This window comes from Patagioenas fasciata, chromosome 12 (assembly GCF_037038585.1).
Source record: "Patagioenas fasciata isolate bPatFas1 chromosome 12, bPatFas1.hap1, whole genome shotgun sequence".
In the NCBI taxonomy this organism is placed as follows: Eukaryota; Metazoa; Chordata; class Aves; order Columbiformes; family Columbidae; genus Patagioenas; species Patagioenas fasciata.
The window spans coordinates 4,575,503-4,585,060 of record NC_092531.1 but is presented as its reverse complement, the minus strand read 5'-3'; the positions used below and the strand labels follow the sequence as shown (position 1 = coordinate 4,585,060).

The 9,558-nt window shown below is 42.7% G+C and overlaps 1 long non-coding RNA gene across 1 annotated transcript; it reads left to right on the top strand.

Moving 5' to 3' along the window:
• The first annotated feature begins 885 nt into the window (after nucleotides 1-885).
• On the top strand, nucleotides 886-6,043 carry LOC139828909 (uncharacterized). Its single transcript, XR_011740970.1, has 2 exons — nucleotides 886-1,048; nucleotides 3,364-6,043. It is a non-coding gene; the product is annotated as an uncharacterized lncRNA (long non-coding RNA).
• The last annotated feature ends 3,515 nt before the right edge of the window (nucleotides 6,044-9,558 follow it).

Here is a 9,558-nt window from a genome sequence, read left to right as displayed (position 1 = left end):
AGACAAGGGAGGAGGACACCTAGGAGGAAGACATGCGAGGAAGATGTGGAGTCTCTGCACAGCCTTCAGGAGAGTCTGACCAAGCCAATGGAGGAAGATATGGAGACTCCAGAGCGCATTGAGGAGACTCCAGAGCGCATTGAGGACAGTCCGAGCAAGATAACAGAGGAAGACGCAGAGACTCCAGAGCGCGTTGAGGAGACTCTAAGCAAGCCAACTGAAGAAGATGTGGAGGCGCCACAGAGCCCAGAAGAGAATGTGAGGAAACAACCTGGGGAAGATGTGGAGGTTCCACAGAGCATCCAAGAGGCAAGTCACTGGTGCACAGACAGTTCTATATGACTAGGAGATATTTTAGAGATAAAGGAGGTAAAAACAAACAGATAAGCAACTCAAAAAAACTTGGACCCCAGCCTCCCCAAACCAGGATTTTGTTGCACTGCACTCGGAAGAAATCCTTTGTAATTTAGTTATTGCTGTGCTTAAGGCTGTGGTGGTTAGTAAAGCCTTGAAATTTTAATTGTTCAAATGGTATGTATGATGAAAAAGCATAATGTGGTTGCACAGGGACCAGTGTATGTATTTCTAAAGTTAATTGTTACATCTATTTTTACAATTATCTTGTTCTTTGCTCCTTCATATGTATTAGCATGTTAATGCAGTGGCTGTTAGTGCTGGGGTTCAGGAGATCTGGACTCTCTGGTTTAATTCTTACCTCTTTCATTGACTTGTACAGTAATTTGTGCACTCAGCTCCTCTCTGCTTTCATATATAAGTCCAAAAAATCCCAGGTAACTAAAGGCAGCTAAAAAGTGGCAACTGAAGTGAGTGTTTTTGAGGTGGTTCGATATCCTGGTGTTGGCATGCTGGTGTCTGCAGCTGGTGCTTGTGCAGGGACCAGGTTCCTTTCTCTCTTACTTGTTTTTCTTTGCCCTTTTCCTGGCAGAGCACAATTGAGGATGGAGGTGAAGAAGGAGCTGTTGACTGTGACACCCCAAAAAGAGTGCAGATCCAGCAGACTGACGAGGAAGGAGCAAGATGGCTCGGGGTAAGTCAAGCTGGCACGGTGGCATTTTGGATGGCTGCTCATGGACTTTGGAGCATGTTCCAGGGAGCTGAATTCCACAGGGATTGTCATGATATTAACTTTTAGCACTGGTTGCTCTCACTATTAAAAAAAAAAAAAAAACAAAAACAAACCAACAGAACACTGAAGTTGTGTGTCTGGACCATCTGCAATAACTCACTCCTTGTGTTGACTCCTTTTCTTGATGTGTAAAAAAGATTTGACCAGTAGTGGCTGTGGGTCAGTGGGTACTTAGTGCAAAACAAGTGTTTAGCTAATGACCTGAGAAGTTGAACATTTGTCAATTATTTTGCACTGGCTGTGGCTCATTTCTGCTGTTAGGAACCTGTCTCAGGTCTCCCAAACAGTCTTGGTGTTTTGACTAATAAAGGTCTCTGAAAAGTCAGCAGAAACTTCCACAAAACTTAAGTGAATACAGGTTCGGGTCTTATTTTCATATTGCTTTCTCAGGCAGTTGAGAAATTAATTGTCTGCCTTTCTTCAAGAATTACAGCTCTGTACTGTTTACAAAGGTATTTCAGAGCACGGAGGCTTTACGGGTAAGTGCAATGAGCTGAAATGGGCAGGCACTCAGTTTGGCAGCTGCTGATGCCTGCACCATTGTCAGGCCAAGTCCCCAGCTGATTAAAGTGTCCTCACTTGATTGCAGTCAGTGCAGCCGTGGCAGGTTGAGCCAGATAGTCAGGAGGTGAGTAGAACTTTGATGTGATGTTGTGATGTTTCTACATTTTCTTCAGGATCAAAGGCAATAATATAAGAACTTGCTTTGGTGTAGTGTCCAGGTTGGCAGTATGAAGACTTTGAGAAGCAGATTTCCCATCTCTGCCTTCTGTTTTACCAGGAAAAATATTAGAAAGTATTTTTGACCTCCTGTACATTTCCCAGCTGATGGTTTTGTGCAGCAGATGGGGAGCATTTTGAGCATGTCTGTGTCCCATAAAGATACTTTAGAAAAGTAGAATTTTTTTTCACGTTTCAGAGGTGTTGTTCTTTATACATAGAAGGAGTTTCACGGGTCTTGGTCATATTCTCAAGGGAAGAGTTCTTAGTGATGCTGCATTTGTAGAGTGATTTGGAGGCTTTTCAGCTGAAACGCGTTAGATGGTAAATTATTGGATGTGTCTGAGAGAAATGCAGCTTTAACTGAAGATGTCATAGAACCCATGTTGAAAGGAATATCAAAGTTTTTGTTCATTTTGAGTGAGCTGGGTTTTAACAATTCCTTTAAGAACTGAGAAGCTTGAAATCTTGCATAGTAACTTCTTGTAGAGGTACCAGTAAGTGAAGGAACTTAGATCTTTTATGCTTCAAACATCCAGGATTCTTGAATGGTTGGCCCGGTTATGAGAGAATGGTCAGTTTAAAAACCAACCGTAAGATTACAGCTTAAGCACTGGTAACACTTGCCTATTTAAATAGAAAAACATCTTTCTTATGTTTCAAAATTTGACAATGAATGAAAGCAAAAGACAAATAGGCTGTGACTGACACAGTCATCCGCAGTTCCTTAAATTTCCAAAGTGTGAAGCTTTCATAGAAACAGCAAATTTCTTAGCTTTAAATTTAATATTAGACGTCAAAGGATGGCAATCATAGCTATTGTTTTTGTCACTAAATATTGAGTGAAGCTTTAGACTTTAGTCACTACAGTGTTACGAAGTATTAAAAGCCATGGTAGTAGCTCGTTACTGTGATAGACGCTGCACAAAAGCACTGTCCTGTCTGAAAAGAACTTGCAGACTGAATATCAAGCATCGCTTGTCTGTACCCATGTTGTGTCGGCTGCTGGTCGGTATCCGAGGCTGTGGTATCAGTTTGGCAACAAACTTCAGAAACATCACATATTTGCAGACATCGAGGCAACGGAGAGTCTCAACAAAACTTGCAAAGACAAAGGTGACTTGTGGAGATGCTGAGAGACAACACCTCCCTCTGAAGAGATGGAAACCTGCAGCACTTCCAGAAATTCTTACAGCTTGTTTCTTTTAGATAATAATATATGATAGGATCATAGCATAACTTGATAGCAGGTGGACTATATAGTATTTTGTGGAGCATGTCAGAGAAATTTCTTGAAGAAAAACTTATTAAAATCCTCCAGTATTTGATACAGCATTTGGTATTTGGAGAGCCAAAACTGACACAATTGTTTAGTAACTAGAGATGGACTATTCCTGTGAGAAGATGGAATTTAATCTGTGTTTCATTGTGCAAGCTGTGTCAGGGCTCTGGCTTCTGTCTGAGTTTTGTGCTTTATTTTTGTTTCCACTTTGTAGGCTGAAGCGGACCGGTTACCTGCAGAACACACTGTCAGCCCGGATGAGACGTGCAACAGCAGGACCCTGAAAGCTGGAACTTTTGTAAAGCTTGTGGAGAACCTTCTGACGGCTTTTGGGGATAATGATTTTAAGTACATCAGCATCTTTCTCTCCACATACAGAGCTTTTGCTTCCACCAGCACAGTACTGGAACTGCTCCTGAACAGAATGGAAACCGAGCCATCATTTATTATACATGACAGGGGGATGTTGACAGGAATTTCTTCTACTACTTTTAGTGGACATGGACTTAATAACTTGATGGACAGAGGTCAAGAACCCTGCAAAATTCAGGATTTCAGCATAAATATACAATGTGTAAATGCACGCTGCCCACATCTGAACTCTCATTAAAGCTTAGGCACCAGGTAGGGAAAGTGTGGGGGGTCTGACTGCTAAGGAACCAAACTGGGACAGACACAAAAAAATCAATACGGCTTTTCCCTTAAAAAAAACCCAGAATATGTGTGGACTGTAAAGTCATACCTAGAATAGATTCCTACTGCTTCCATCTTGCAGTCACTTCTAAGTTTGATTGGTTTGTGGTGTTTTATGACCAGCCATTAAAATGTTCACACTCAGATGTATCATTAACTCCTCTTAAGCCGGTGAAAGGTGTGGTTTGAAAGGAGCTATTCCAGCTGGTGTGTGGACTCTCCCCACAGGTCTCTCAAGGCTCAGTGTTCCCAACTGAGCTCCCTGTGGCCATGACTGTGCCGCTGCTGTCAGAGGGACGACTGGTTTGCCTGGTTTAGTCTGGGTTTGCTTTGCGGTGCCCAGGGATATGTGCAAACCCTTGATCTCTGCCTCAGCTTCCCCAGCCATGGTGGAGTTGTCCAACGTGATGCCCTTGTCATAAGATTGTTGAAACCTGAGTTCTTATTTTAAAGCCTTGGGCGGTGCTGAGGTTGTGAGCCGTGGCAGGGCAGAATAATGCTGCCTGCAAGGCACAGGCCTTGCCTGGGTAGGTAAGAAATTCTGCTTTGCCTTTGGAGTTGTGCCCCTGGTTTCCTCTTTCCTGGTGGCATTTTCACAGCCCCACGGCCATGCCCACTCGTGACAGCTGTGCCAGTAGTTTTGGCACAAGTGGGCACTTGCCACCTAGAAAACTTGTGTGAAATCACCCTTGGAGTGGGAAGGAATGGCAAATACTGCAGAAACAGAAGCTGTGTTGGAGAAAGCGGTTGTGTTCCAGCCTCCTTGTGCGGTGGAGTGTTGCTCTGGGAAAGGCTGAATGAAAATGGGCAGAAAGGGTCTTGGAGCTGTGAGCAGAGCAACTGTTTTTGTTGATTCCTCCTCTGTGCAGGCTGCTTCCTATGAATGACCAAGCTAGTTTGGAAGATACTGGCTGTTTCTTTAGGATTTTTTCCTCTTCAAGTTCCTTAATTTTACCCAACTCTTAGATTCCAAATTTGCAGTTTGAGCTAGAAACACTCTTTAATTGTTTATGCTAATTGTATATGAATTACGCTAATTGGGATTTTGCTTTTACTCAGTAGAGGTTCCTCTAAACCAGATATGGAAAACCTGGAGATTTCAGGCTGCAAAGAAGCTGGAAACCAGAATTCCCCTGAATCCATCACAGTGCTCAGGACGTAAGTTTGGTTTTGTGCCGCCCAGCGAGCCCCAGTCAGGGTTCGGTGTTGGAGGAGGACGTGGGCATGATCCCAGCACCAAACCACCATGACTCAGCCTAAGTAGATCTGCAGCTTATGTTTTCGTACTGCGAGCAGATTGTGGAAGTACAATATAAAAACCATCCTTATGGAGAGATCTTTGCATTTTAGGCTTAGTCTAATTGTCTCAAGTAGCTGGGGGTTTGTTTGGGCCAAATCCATAAGGTCTGATGGCATTTCTCCTCATCTGAAGATGAATGTGGTAGAAAATATAAAGCAAAGAAACATCCTGTAGTCTAGTCTGATTGAGGCGTGGAATGACCTTGCAACCCTTGAGGTTATAAGGAATGTATGTATTTATTTACAATGCCAGACACAACGGGGAATCATTTCACCTAATAGGTGTGTAAAATTACAGTAGCTGTGAGCTTGGTTAAATGCAGTAAAGTGTTACATATTCATGAAAGTTTTAGGAACGCCTATACATATTCCTAACCTGTCCCCAAGAAGGCAGTTCTTATTACAATGAGTTCCAGGAGACCATTTCCAGAGTCTCCACCTCTGGCTCCTCGTTGTTGCAGCTGCGCAGTGATCGTGAACCCAGGTCCTCTTTCTCCGTACATGATCACCTTTGGTCCAGTGTGGTGAGTTGGTTAGGTTTCAGACTGCTGAACTGGTTAAAACTGGCATATTTCCTGTCCTGTGCCCAAGTTTCTGTTATCTAGTTCACCCAAGGATGCATCAAGGATGGACCCAAGGATTATTATTTTTGCAAGGCGTCAGTGAAGTCCTGTTTCTCGTACAATAAGTTACACAGAGTTAAGCAAGGCTAGGCAATAGTGATGTGGGTTAAAGGGTTAGCTCTCTAAGTGTCTTTAGTGATGTGGGGTAGGGTTAGTTCCTTAAGTGTCAAGTGCTAGTTTTTAAGTGTTAATTAGTTAATTGTCAATTCCCTGTATCATGATGGCTTTCCTCCTCATCTGAAGACAAATGTGGTAGAAAATATAAATCAAAAAAATGTCCTGCAACCTTGCCTTATTTCCTCTCATCCTGTTCTCTGTCCCATCCTCTCTCACTAACCCCTCGTCTGGCTGGATGTCTCTTCTTTCCTCTCTTCTTTCCTGTTCTTTCACTCTCCTGCTTCCTGGCTCTTTTCTTTCAATTCCTCCATTTCAGTCCTGCAGCCTGGCTCTAGTTTTTCCTCTTCCCTCCCTTTCTCCTGCTCCCTTCTCTTTCTCCCTCTGTCCCATATCGTTCTTCCCAACGTGTCTCTTGAAGATGCTAATAAAAACCTTGCCCGGTCCAGCTTGCTGTGACGGCAGGGGAGCAGGTGCCAGTTGGGCTCCAGTACACACTGACCTGTTTTATCAGTGAGACCCAGCAGCACCGCTACCTGGCTGAGCAGTAAGCGGTTCAAAGTTGCGATGCAAAAATTGAGATCTTGTCTTGAATTAGTGTTACTTTGATCTATCTGCATATTTGAACGTGGTATTTGGTTTTCATATCTGAGCTCAGCATTTTAATTTGCATATTTATATTTGGTACCAAAAGAATTTTGTTTGGGGAGATAATCACAAAATGGGAACCAGTTCCACTGCTAAAATTTTACCTTGGAACCCCTTATGATGCATCCTTACACATTTGATTAATTGCCTATACTGTTATCTAGTAATTTTGAGACCAGAAAAGAATTTAAATTGTTAAACTCTGCTTTGCATTGAAAAACAAAACAAAACCAAACAAACAAACACCTAAATGCTATGATGGATGTGGACTTGGTATTATACGAGGTTTTATTTAAAAGCTGCTGGAATATGAACTGAGTTGGATCTAGGAAAGTGGAATAACGGATTGATGTTTAATATGCTGGCTTTTGACATCTGTAAATTTTTAAAGGTAAATGAAGGTAAGGAATGTAACTATTGCTGAGCTACTTGGAATTGCATATGAAGTGTATTATGGTTGGAGTGAAATGGGAGAACAAAAAAGCAAAATATCCCAGGCCTGTACCTGAACATGGATTTCAGGCCTATGTGAAGCTGCAAGATAAACTCAGCTCATTGCAATCGAGGAGTTTGCCAGAGCCTCCCACTTCGTACCAGCAATTACACCACCTATGTGGCCTTGGCTACATCTGAACTGCAGCAAGAAGAGAAAAAAAAAAAAAGAAAAACCTGTTTTCCCGCTGCTAAGTGGAGAAAGGGGGGCTTTACTGCCCCCACTCTGTCTTTTTTTTTTTTCCTGGAGTATTGTCATCCATCCTTGTTGTGGCACTGTGTTGCTTCTCAGCTTTGAATCAGGGGTTGTTGGTGTTGTTTCTTTTTGCTTCTGTCTTGTTTCCTAGATTTTGGCACATCTGGGAAGAGAGCTCATCATTTTACCTCCTTGCTGACATCAGTCTTTTCACACTGGTCAGCTTTTGGGGGTCAGAGTGCTCAGTGCTTCTCTGGGTCAGACTGGCACCGATTTGGGTGTGGAGTGGAGCCAGGCTGGTTTGATGTGGAGTTCAAACTGATTTGTTTTCATGCTGGGCTGGAGATCCTGCCATCCCAGATGGGGGCAAGAGGGAGGTTTTATTCCCCCCCCAGCGATGTTACTGCTAGAGAACTGTAATGCTGCATCAAGGAGTCTGAGGGTTGAAATTTAAAGGCATTGCCAGTGGGTCCATAGTTCTAATGAAGCTGGGAAATTAAACCAAGTTTGTTTTTTTTTAATATACTTATTCCGTGGTAACTAGTTGTAAGAGACTTCTTAGTAAATTCACCGTGCTAGTTTTTGAGGTCATGGGAGAGAATGAAAGAAAGGCCATTTTTGAGACCAATAGAATGCCAAATTTGGAACAAAGTTTTAATACATGAATTCTTGTAGTTGCCAGAAAGTCCTATGCCTTTCTTGGGTCAGGATTTGTTAAGTAAATTGTAAGCTCAAATAACATTTTCTGAGAATTCTGTTTAGTTGCATGTCCTACAAGAAGCTGCTTGGATGGTGCAGATCTGCTTGTGCAAGTGAGAAATCTCCAAAGAAATTTCGAATGCTGTATTTCCACTAGTGTTAACAGCCAGTGTTTCAAAAAAGCAAACACTACACTGATAGATCTGAAACAGGACTTCCATCCAGTAAGGGAAAACAATATCCAATAAATCTGACAGCCAAAATGGAGTTAGAAACTTGGATGAATAAATTTATGACAACCTTACAGCCTGACTGCATTCAATCGGACTTGCAGATTTGTCTATTTATAGCTACAACATAGAAAAAACCTGTGGCTATTGTGGGACAGCATGATGAGGTTGCTAACAGACTGATATACCGATTGTTACTCTGATCAAGAAAATGTAGGGAATTAATTTAAGTATTAATAGGCCATGATCCTTTTGTCATATATGTACCATTTGTGAAATTTAATTTTGATTTTTTGATTGTAATCTATGTCCTTGTAAATTGCACTAACTGGTTTTCTTAACAGCACAGCTTTTGGCATGCCTAAATGTAAATTGCTGCAGAACCTGCAAGTCTTTAACATCAGATCACAGACCATACTTGTACCTGGTCTGATTCTACATATTTGTACAGTTTTTATTAATGGTTCTGGGAAGTCTCATAAAACTGAAGTGATCTGGTGTGAAGATAACAATTGGCATAATTCTGTAAAAATTATTGAAGGTTCAACCCAATTAGCAGAACTTGGTGCAGCTTTGCATTACTTGGAGCTTTTTAAGGAGGAACCTGTAAATTTGATTTGTGATTTTGAGTACGTAGTCAAGATCCAACGCACGTATCTGAGTCTGAACTTTTTTGGTTTTATAAAAAAGAAAGGGGGGGGGGGGGGCGGGGGGGAAGTACGGGAAACACCACAAAACCAATTGTCAAAAACATTGTATGTGATGAAATACTTTGCAAGTATGACCCAAACCATGCTAAATCAGAAAGAGCCTACATTAGTTATGGTCAAATCACTAGTCAATGGAAAAGGTCACATCCATTGATAACCTGGGGAAAAGGTTATGTTTGTGTCATCCTCTCTCACTAACCCCTCGTCTGGCTGGATGTCTCTTCTTTCCTCTCTTCTTTCCTGTTCTTTCACTCTCCTGCTTCCTGGCTCTTTTCTTTCAATTCCTCCATTTCAGTCCTGGAGCCTGGCACTACTTTTTCCTCTTCCCTCCCTTTCTCCTGCTCCCTTCACTTTCTCCCTCTGTTCCATATCCTTCTTCCCGACTTGTCTCTTGGAAACTTTGGGCCAGTTTGGCCTCAAGTCTGTTATGTTTTTGAAACTTCTCAGAGGTCTCGCTGGTGACAGGAGGGACAGCAGGCAGTGACAGGCCCAGGGCTGACAGGCTCCCCCTCCCCTAGGGGGTGCTCGGCTGCCACACCCAGCTGACATAGAACCTTTGTCACAATGCCCATCACTGTGGTGGGGATGCGGTGACTCTGCAGGTGACAGTGCGGCGATTAGGAATGACGCATGCCAGGACGCAGACAGAAATTCACGCAGAGGCAGAGATCTTGTTCAGGAAGGAGCACAGAGCCTGGCCAAGCT